The sequence below is a fragment of the Paramormyrops kingsleyae genome, chromosome 2, assembly GCF_048594095.1.
Source record: "Paramormyrops kingsleyae isolate MSU_618 chromosome 2, PKINGS_0.4, whole genome shotgun sequence".
NCBI classification, from domain to species: domain Eukaryota; kingdom Metazoa; phylum Chordata; class Actinopteri; order Osteoglossiformes; family Mormyridae; genus Paramormyrops; species Paramormyrops kingsleyae.
In genome coordinates, this window is record NC_132798.1 from 12521152 (window position 1) to 12532449 (window position 11298).

Consider the following 11298-nt stretch of genomic DNA (forward strand, 5'->3'; position numbering starts at 1 on the left):
ATGGAAATCTTAATTCTTTTTAGTGAATTGATTCTTTTGAGTTTATTCATCTAAAAGATTAATTCTACGATTTGATCAATGTTAGGATCTCAATTTTCCCCCAAATTTAGGTCCAGATGCCTTAGAAACAAATATGTAATTTATCAAAAATATTCAAATCCTTTCACTATTTTCAATAATAAATCATTGTTATTTACAAATGGACTTAAATTGTCTAGATCTTGTATTTCCTCTGGCTTTTAAAATAAAATTGTGTATTAATTCCACAGCTAAAATACGTAGTCGGCCTATTCGAGGTCGTTGCCACCCCCACCACATGGAGAACCACCTCAGAGAAAATAAATACAACTGTGTGACAGGAGATACCTCAGCATCACCCTAGTTTGAACGGAATGGAACACTGAGAGGTTTTTTTCCGGTGGTTGGAGTGCCAGTCCTGCCACCAACTCGCCAAAGTTCCCTGGAAGTTGGAGTACCTGCTTGCAGGGCTGGATGTACGGTAGGTTAACGTCATACCCAGGATGAAAGGCCTTGCTCAAGGGCCAAACGGAGTAGAATCACTCCTAGTATTCACGGGATTCAAACCAGCAAATTTCTCATTATCGGTGCAGATCACTCAGCCCTCACTTCTCTAAAATGTCACGAAAAATGTTGTCAAATATGTAGTTGTATTTACATAGCTACTGCAAAGAGCGCCCTAGAATGTGCTCAATTTCATGGCTAGTTTGTTCAGAATCAGCAATAATTCTAATTAATAAGTCGTATAATGTGATATTTTCTCTCATACATTACATTCCCTTGGCGGCACGATCCAATAAATCCCATTGAAGTGCAGGTTCACTGCACTTCAATGGCGCTTCTGTTTTCAGTGCAGCAAAGCACTGCAGACTTGTCTCAAATTGAAAATCTTACTCCATCCAGCTGATCAAAGTTGGCAACCATGGGAAAAGAGTGCGTCCGTCTACGTGGCGTCATTGTGTTTAATTGTGGTTTTAAACTGTTGTTCATTTGAATGTGATCAGTATGCAAAATACTGGTTTATTTCTTTGAGATACAGTATACTGGGATTTCAAATATCAAGTTAGTGTGTTTCAACCTAGGTTGCGGGGGAGGGGGGGGGGGCGCACTAGCCAGCCTCCCCTGTTTGGGGGGGGGGGGGACACTAGCCAGCTTCCCCTGTTTGAAAGACCACCAGCCACCACTGATCCCTACCTTTAACAAATGCTGTCTTTCTGTCAAATATTGTCCATATTGCCTTTTGAATTTCATGACGTAATCATATAGTGAAGAAAATGCTATGTTTATTCCTCATTACTTGAGATGTTTTTAACAGTTCTCCAGTTTATCTTTATTAGGTTTTAGGAGGATGGTGATTAATGTTGGGGACATAATTAAACTAGCTATGCATTATTAGAATATTTCTACCCCAAGAATTATAACACCCATAAATGTTTAGAAAATTCAGCCTTGGGGAAATATTCAGCAGTGCTATTGGTGGTCTTTGAGAAATCTAAACATTTTTCTAAGTGAATTGTAACTCATGAAATGCACAAATGCTATACAACTGTGATTATAATCATTTAGAAAAAAATACTATGGTAGTTTAACACTGCCATCTAGTGACATTGTAATTATTATGACCGAAAACAACTTTGCTGATAAGACCATACTGTGCCTCAGAAGGAATATTCATTTAATTATTCATGACATTGAGTGATACAGGGCTTTAATTTTGCATGAGGAGGTTTTTGCAATATGTAAGACAAATGCATGGTACATATCAGCCATAACATTAAAACCACCTGCCTAATATTGTGTAGGTCCACCTCGTGCCACCAAAACAGCTCTGACCCGTCGAGACATGGACTCCACAAGACCTCTGGAGGTGTCCTGTGGTATCTGACACCAAGACTTTAGCAGCAGATCCTCCATGGGTTGAACCTGTCAGTCCAGCACATTCCACAGACGCTCGATCGGATTGAGATCTGGGGAATTTGCAGGCCATTTCAACACCTTGAACTATTTTTCATGTTTCCTCAAACCATTCCTGAACATTTTTTGTGGTGTGGCAGGGTGCATTATCTTGCTGAAGAAGGAAACTGCCACCGGGGAATATTGTTGCCATGAAGTGGTTTATTTGGTCTGCAACAATGTATAGGAAGGTGGTACGTGTTGCAGTAACATCTAAATGAATCCAAAAGCCCAAGGTTTCCCAGCAGAATATTGGCCAGATTTGTACCTTTGCTTGTCACTGGGGCTGTACCCTCAAGGGTCTGCCAATTGTACCCTAGCTGTAGGTAAATGTACCTTTTAGTCTAATTTAAGGTACAGAAATGGACTCTGAGGAACATCCCCAAGGTACAAACAACATCAATGTCCAAAAATGTTCCTCATAGTCCATTTATGAATCTTAAAAGGTACATTATAAATGCATCAAACATGCATCATGTTTCATTAATGATGAATGGGCATCAGATCAGTACCTAAGACTTAGTTTGTGGGTAATTAATACATAAGTAATTGCATAATACTATATTTTTTGTGCCCAATCAAGTAAAATGTTACCCAGTAGGCTTATATGTAACTTATATGTGAGTTTATAATAATTATGTGGCAGTTATTACTCTGACACCTACGGTCCAGAAGTTTACTTCAAGTCATGCTGTTTTTCTGTGGATAGAGACAGTATGTGTATATTTATTAAACTATATCTACCTGCTTGTCTGCATAGGTCTCTGAGCCTGTTTTGCATTATATACTACATTTCCAGCCATGCTTGCATATGCTTAGATTCTCTGCTGTCCTCTGTCCTGCAGCCTCTACAAGAAGGCCACCTGGCTGTGGCCATGGTCCCAAAGGTGAGTTCATCAAGAGTCTGGAGCATCTTCTGGTTATTCCACAGTGGTGCTATACCAAATGGCGACGTTTCATAATAATTATTCCTTGCACTGTGACCTCCCACTGTCAGGGTTACAGGTTTAATTCCTGCCCTGGCTCAGTGTGTGTAGTTTGCATAATCCTCATGCGTTTGCATGGGTCTCCACTGGATAATCCAGTTTATTATGAGTGCAGTGACACATGGCTTATATGACTTAGTGGTTCTAAGTTACTGGTTCTGTGTGTCTGTGCCTTGAGATGTATTGACACTCCATCCGTGCCTCATGACCCGGACTTTCTGACATCAGCTGCAGGCTTGTCCTGACCATGCATGAAGACATTAAGGAAAATTGAGGGATGCAAATTTTTTTTTTTACCACATTAGCATCCATCACATATTCCATTAGCCTTTAGTTCTGTTTCCTGTCCTCATAGCAGGGCAGGGATCATCGAAGAATCCTGCTGTAGCTCTATTGGCATCAATGGCAAATAAAATATCTTTCATTTTAACAAATGTAATTTAAATTGATATTTCATATATGATAACAGATAATACTGAGAGCTTTTTAAAAACAGGGCTAGTTTTGTTTTTTTCTTTTTCCTCTTAGCCCGTGTAATTTATCATGGCTTAAAACACACAAATAAATCTGTTTCAGTCAGTGGGCTCAAGTATTTCATATTGTTGGGAAATACATGGTGGCATTTGCAAATAACATATTCTGCTGCATGGAAATGGGCATAATTCCTATGTCAGTTCTGTTAAGCTGCCTCCCTATGATAATGCAGAAATCAGTATAACACAGGACCTCGATTTAGCTGTTCATGGTTTTTCATGTAAATCAGTAGGAGAGACTGTCGGCCTGATGTGTCACTCTTCACTTAGTTGTGTTCATGTGGCTTTGGCAGTTTCTACCACCTTCCACTACCAAAATTAAAGCTTGCTGTGCATTAAAATGTAATCTGTTATTCTCTATTGCCTAAAATATTAAACTACATTACTGTGCAAATGCATTGAATGAATGAATGAATTATATGTATTTGATATGTGGTCGATACTTTTACTAGCATTGATATAAAAATAGAGTATTACTTCAAAAGCTATGACAGTTATTTAATAATTAGTATACATTAAGCAGAACATGATTGTCATATGTTACGTAATAATGTCCTTAGAATGAAATGAATAGTGATACTACAATTTATCTCAATTGCTTTAGCACATTTCATGTGACATACTTAACATTCTCAAACTGAAAAACTGAAACTTCCACATTCTGATACATCTCATTCTTGAATAAAGGCAGTGCACTGAAATCGTGTTAATTTTCTTCTGAGGTTCCGCTGCTATATTTAAGCATTTCATGAAGATCTTCTGCCAACGCAGATACTAATGCAGAAGTCTTTACTGTATCTTCATGATTTGTTACATGATATGCTGCTACTTTTCATGTTACATACTTCCTAGTGTCAAGCAAATTTATTCTTCAGCGGAAGACCAAGAGGATGTGGTTTATCATGAAGCGCCCATTTTAACATCCAGTACTGAGTGATGTCTCCCTGCAGTGTGGACACAGACACGTCAAAGAGGAAGCTCACATGCATGATCATGTGGGTAAAACTATACAAACAACCTCCGCTCTGATGTCTAGTGTAATCACTATGTGTCAAAAGGCCGATATATAAAAATTTTACGAGCAAGTTCATGATCCATGAGCACCGGGGTACATTGTTCTTTCCCAAGGACAACTGATTACATCACTGCCACAGCCAGAAAACTGGCAGAAAACTCCAGAAAACAAAAGAACTGAAGCAGGAGAATAATGTTCGTCTTGACAGAGATAAACCGATGGATGTGAAGAATCCATATCGGCAAGCAGGAGAACCTGGTGGGACAAGCCATGTAGATTACAGCAGAGCTGCAGCAGGTGAGAGATGACTGTGCAGCTTATACTGGTATTAGGGGACTCTGGGGAGGAAGTAATCTGGAGTTTCTGGTACAAAGAGCAGGACTCAAAAAGTCAAGGCCAGCAAAGGGCTCTGAATACAGGGTGACAGTATTGCGTTTAAGCAACAAATACATTACAGTTTTTCTCAGAGGCTTTCATGCATTTCTCAAATCATCCTTTACCATTTGCAAAACAAACAGGAAATGAGTTTCTCAAAACAATTAGTACAAACAGCACCACGCAATGGTTTACCTGCAAAAGCCAGTGACTTGCTCAAAGTCCTTAGTTCATCTCTCACACTTAAATATTATTGTCAATGAACATCTCAGTCCTTGTGGCATCAAAGAATTATACAAAAAAAATACATACTTAAAAAAACATAGACATAAAAAACATAAAGACATATTGCACGCGATTGTATTTATTGCACTTAAGTTGAATGAAGGTGAGTAGGTATCATTCAGAGCCCTGATCGCAACAGGGTAGAAACTACTATTCAGTCTGTTAGTCCTTGTTTTGATGCTCCTGTATCTTTTGCCTGATAGCAAAAGCACTCAGATGTTATCAGATACAACACTAATTCTATGCAGCAACGCTTCCAGTCTCTGTAACCATCAGGAGCGTACATACATACATCTCATACTGTGTCTAACAACATATCGTACAGTCACTTACTTATTTATCATATCATATTCATACTCAGCTTACGATATTTATTACAGTCTTTCTCGGTTGCCTTGGCATATTATATGAAACACAAGTAACATTCTCAAGACTATAAGAGCATTTTCTCAAAACAGTTCATGCATATAGCACAACACTATGGTTTAACTGCAAATGCCTGTAACGTACCCCAAACTCTTAACTCGTGTATCAAAAGCAAGTTATTCCACCAATTACCATAAACCATAGTGCTTGTACTATATTTAGAATTAAGTGATCAGAGGTCATTGTCAACACACCACAGCACACAGTGCGCAACAATGAAATGTGACCTCTGCATTTGACCCATATGTGACTTTCGTAACATAGCAGGGGGCAACTAATTCAGCGCCCAGGGAGCAGTGCTTGGGGACGGTACCTTGCTCAAGGTACCTCAGTGGTGACTTGCTGGTGGGGGATTCGAATCTGCAATCTTTCAATTACAAGTGCGCTACCCTAAGCATCAAGCCACTATATGCATGAACTGTCGTGAGAAATGCTCTTATATGTTAATTGTGTTTAATGTGTATAATGTGCTAAAGCAATCGAGACAGACTGTAATACTATAGATGAGGATAGCAACATGCCTTGTTAGCAACATGCTTTGTTCACGCACAATCGTAATACAGACTGATACAGTGACAGGCATCTGATTCTACTAATCCAGCATTTTCCCTTGTCTTCCGTCGTGACTAAAACCCTGAGAAACTGATCCACTAGGGGCTTCCCCTCTTCTCCGGCAGAGAGACCACAACACAGAGCAGATGCACCCAATTCTCAGTGTTGCTGTGTCTGATTCATATCGGCACAATGCTTCATGCTTCATAAGCCGCTTCACACCATAGAGCAGTGGTTCACATGTACATGTTACATGTACCTCCAGTGAACTCAGAGTGCCCCCAGGTGGTACCAGACAATGGCAATTTTCTGTGTGTGCCAAAAGCGAAAGAACTGAAATTTGAAATCAATATGAAACTACTTTATGTAAAAAAAAAACATTTGATTATGATATTTTTCATATTCTCTCTTATGACACATTTGAGGAGGGTTAGCATAGCCCGTTCAACACTGCATGCAGCAGTTGTGACTAACGTCATGATCTTCCAGAGACACAGATGAGTGCAGCATTTGCCAACAGAACAAAAATGCAGAAATTTGACATAGTGTCACGGCTGAACTAGCAGGAACTAAACAAACAAACACACACACACACACACACACACACACATATATATATATAAATTATGGCTGTCGAAAATAACGCGGATTAATCCAGCATCATGATTAATCTGATTAAAATTTTTAACGCAATTAACCCATCTGCAGCGCAGAAAGACTCAGAAAAGAAAGACACAGAAAGAAAATCCCTTAAATGTCTCTGTCAACCAATTTCGGGCAGTTTTAGTACGTTCCATTTGCCCTCGGAACTCGGATTCCGAGTCGGATTCCGACTGAGTTTCGAAGCCGGAAGTGATGACATGCGCGCTCCCGTTTCTCGGAGATCCGAGAAATATATTCGTGCATTCCATTTGCCTCGGATTCCGATTTTCGGAATCCGAGATTACGTCACATCCGGTAAAAACTCGGAAAAACCGAGTTGGATACGTTCCATTTGCCAAAGAAGTAGCAATACCATCGACCCATATGAAAAAGCAAGATTTTTTGCTTAGCCGGACAACTTGTCGGATTTAAGGTACCTCAGTTTAAATGGCCTTTATTTTCGTTCACTTACAATTAGCCCGAACTACCTTAAATCCGACAAATAATCCGACTAATCATGAAATCCAATTCTAGACCGGTTAATTGGTAGCCATTGTTAGCCATATCACTTGATAACACATTACGCGCGGTGCTTCACGTATAAAACTCCGTAGCAACACGTCCACAGATAAGTTGGACGGTATAGTGTGTGCGACCGATTTAATGAGCCAGAAATGAGAAGTAGTGCTTAAACAGGATAAAACTACAACTTTCCCTTCTGTTGATAAAGGGCACAGCCATCTTCGATTCTGAACTCGGGATCCTCTGCGTTATCCGAGATCATTCTCGGATCTCCGAGAAACGGGAGCGCGCATGTCGTCACTTCCGGCTTTGAAACTCGGAATCCAACTCGGAATCCGAGTTCCCAGGGCAAATGGAACGCACCAATATCTTGGATAACGCAGAGGATCCCGAGTTCAGAATCGAAGATGGCTGCGCCCTTTATCAATAGAAGGGAAAGTTGTAGCTTTATCCTGTTTAAGCACTACTTCTCATTTGTGGCTCATTAAATCGGTCGCACACACTATAGGCCTACCGTCCAAGTTATCTGTGGACGTGTTGCTACGGAGTTTTATACGTGAAGCAGCGCGCGTAATGTGTCATCAAGCGATATTGCTAACAATGGCTACCAATTAACCGGTCTAGAATTGGATTTCATGATTAGTCGGATTATTTGTCGGTTTTACGGTAGTTCGGGCTAATTGTAAGTGAACGAAGATAAAGACCATTTAAACTGAGGTACCTTAAATACGACAAGTTGTCCGGCTAAGCAAAAAATTTTGCTTTTTGATATGGGTCCATGGTATTGCACTTCTGTGGCAGATGGAATGCATCTGCATTTTTTTCTTCAAAACTAGCATCTCTAATCAGAGTCACCTGTTTAGTGTATATGTTGTTCCTTAAAGAGGACGGATGGAGCTTTAAGATGACATCACATGTGTGGGGGTGTGACATTGCCAACATCCACTTCCTGTAAACTCAAAAATTCAATCAAACTTTAAAAAATCTTTTTCCCCTTGGTCTAAAGAGGGTATGTGACACTTGTACAAGAGGTAGCTGAGTGCAGATACATGAGAATCTGTGTGTGTGTGGGGCTCCCTCACCCAGTTCATTAAATACAGGACATGTGACACAAGCATGTACAACATAGACTCGGGCAAGCACAGGACATACGTCCTATACAGCGCAAGTGTATATGTACAGTGCTTGACAAAAGTCTTGTCACTTAACCAAGTTGTAGGAACAACAAATAATAACTTGACCTGTAGTTAATCAGTTGGAATCAGAAATGGCTTATAAGAAAGGCAAAGTCCTCTAGATTATGCTTATTATACCAAAATAAAGTTTTTCATCATTCAATGAGTTTTGTCATGTAATTAGGACAGAAAGGTCAACTTTTGCCTGGACAAAAGTCTTATAATATATAAAAATAATGTAGAAATTATACATATACTTTATTTAGAATACACAAACATGCTACAATAACATCAGAACATAAAGTCATGGTGCCTTGGAAGAAAGAATTAATGACATTTATGACTTCCATGAGCTTGGAGGACCGCATCCATACGTCTTGGCAATGACTGAAATAACTTGTTGATGAAGTCATCTGGAATGGCAAAGAAAGCATTCTTGCAGGACTCCCAGAGTTGGTCTAGATTCTTTGGTTTCGTCTTCCAAGCCTCCTCCTTCATCCTACCCCAGACATGCTGAATAATGTTCATGTCTGGTGACTGGGCTGGCCAATCCTGGAGCACCTTGATCCTCGTCAGTTTCAGGAACTTCAATGTGGAGGCTGAAGTATGACAAGGAGCGCCATCCTGCTGCAGAATTTACCCCCTCTTATGGTTTGGAATGTAATGGGCAGTAAGAATGTCTTGATACTTCAGGCTGTTGATGCTGCCATCCATTCTGCAGATCTCTCGAACACCCCCATACTGGATGTAACCCCAAACCATGATTTTTCCTCCACCAAACTTGACTGTTTTCTGGGTGAATCTTGGGTCCATGCAGGTTCCAATAGGTCTCCTGCAGTATTTGCAGCATTTGGTATGCAGTTCAATGGATGATTCGTCAGAAAAATCAACCTTCTGCTACTTTGCCACTGTCCATCCTTGCTGCAAGCTGTGGGCCTTGGCAAATTCAACACGCTTTTTTTGTTGTGTTCTCATTAATGCTGGTTTCTGTGCACTGATTCGGCCATGGAGACCACTGTGTGCGAGAATTCGAGAAACTGTTCTTGTAGACACAGCGGTTTCTGGTGACCAGTTCTGATGTCGCTCTGCTGCAGTTGAAAAAGGGTTGGCCCTGGACTTTCGAAGCAACAAACGGTCCTCTCAAAGAGTTGCCTTACGGGGTCTGCCTGACCTGGGCTTGTCATGAACATCACAGTTTCTTCATATCTTTTTTTAATCCTCTCCACTTGATGTTTGGATACATTAATGATGTCTGACACCTCAGCAGACTTGGTCTGTGGTTGAATCTTTGGCATGTTGTCAGAAGTCAGGTTGCACTTCAAGTGAAGGTCTGGTTTGCTGGGGATCTTTTTATACACACCTGGGATTATGTTAATTGCAGTATTTGTCACAGGTGAACCTCAAATCTGTGATTGGTTGAATCATTAAAAGACATGACAAGACTTTTGTCCTTGCAAAAACAGGTGTTATGGACTTTAACAAGCTCTGAACATCAGGACATTTTTTTGACTGTTTCATTTTGCACCCAGTTATTAATGTGAAAGTCCTTGGCATTAAATTGATCCATTTATCGTAGCAATTGATTGATTAGAAATAAAGTTATATGCCTTTTTATGTTACTATGTCCTTATGTGACAAGACTTTTGTCAATGACTGTATATATGTAAATATGTTGCAATGTTTAGAAAGAGTTTTAAGTTACTTCCATATATGTGTCACGCGCACAGGGGCGGGGCCTGACAGGTGCACGGCATTAGGGAACAATTAAACTCCTTTAAAGGGAGAACAAACCCCAGAAACACTCACGAAGTATTGCGCTTATGTCACAAAGCCTTACCAAGCCTTTCTCTTGTCTCCCGTTTGCCTGCCTGCCCTCGCCTTACATGTCTGCCTCGTGTTCGCTCCTTACCCTTATACCTTCCTTCCTCAGTCCAGATCCCGTCCCTGATCCGCCTGCCCCGCCGAGCCCAGCCTTCCCCGTTCATCCCGTCCTGTTTGTTCCTGTCTGGTGCCTGTTTGTCGGACGGCTCTTCATGGTAACGACCTCTGCTTCTGGATTACGACCTCGATTACTGCGCATCCCCTACCGGCTTACCTGTCATCCTCGTGGGACGGGGCATTCGCTCCAGCCACTCACCCGGGATCCGGGCACCCGGACGGAGGACACAGCGAACCCAGCGGTTGCCTTTCAAAACCTGTCCTGTGTCAGTTTATTAAACTCCTGTTCTTAACGCATCTCTGGATTCTTGTCTCTCTTCCTGGTTTACTGTGACAATATGTGGCTGTAAAGATAGCATGATGAATAAATTCTGTTTTAGTTTGCAACCAAACACATTTAGATTTGCACAGCTTTATTGCTTTTTGAACTGTGTGCACCGTTTCCACCACTGAGAGGCTGGCTGTATTCACTGTTGACATAGCAACCGCTCCTTCCACCACCATGGGCAGATGTTTCCCACTGCAGAGCCAGCGGGGCTGAATGTGTTTGTGTCAGGACGGGGACCCTCCTTGAACCTTCTTAACAGCTCCTTTCCCATCCACCCTGCCGGCACGTGGCACTTTTTGTCTGGCCAAGGCAACCATGTCTGTTTCCCACTCTACCTTGGTCTTAGACTTTTATCTCCTAGCGGAGTATGAAACAAAGGGAGCCCTGGAGCATGCTGGGTAAGTGGCCCTTCATCTTCTCTTCATGCCGAGGGCAAACAAATGTTTAAGCAGGACGAACCAGACTGTAGTACGGATAAGGAACTGGTAAGAGTACATAAGCAAAAACCATCTGCAACTGACTGCTGTAACTCGCTAAAGTGGCAAACTGG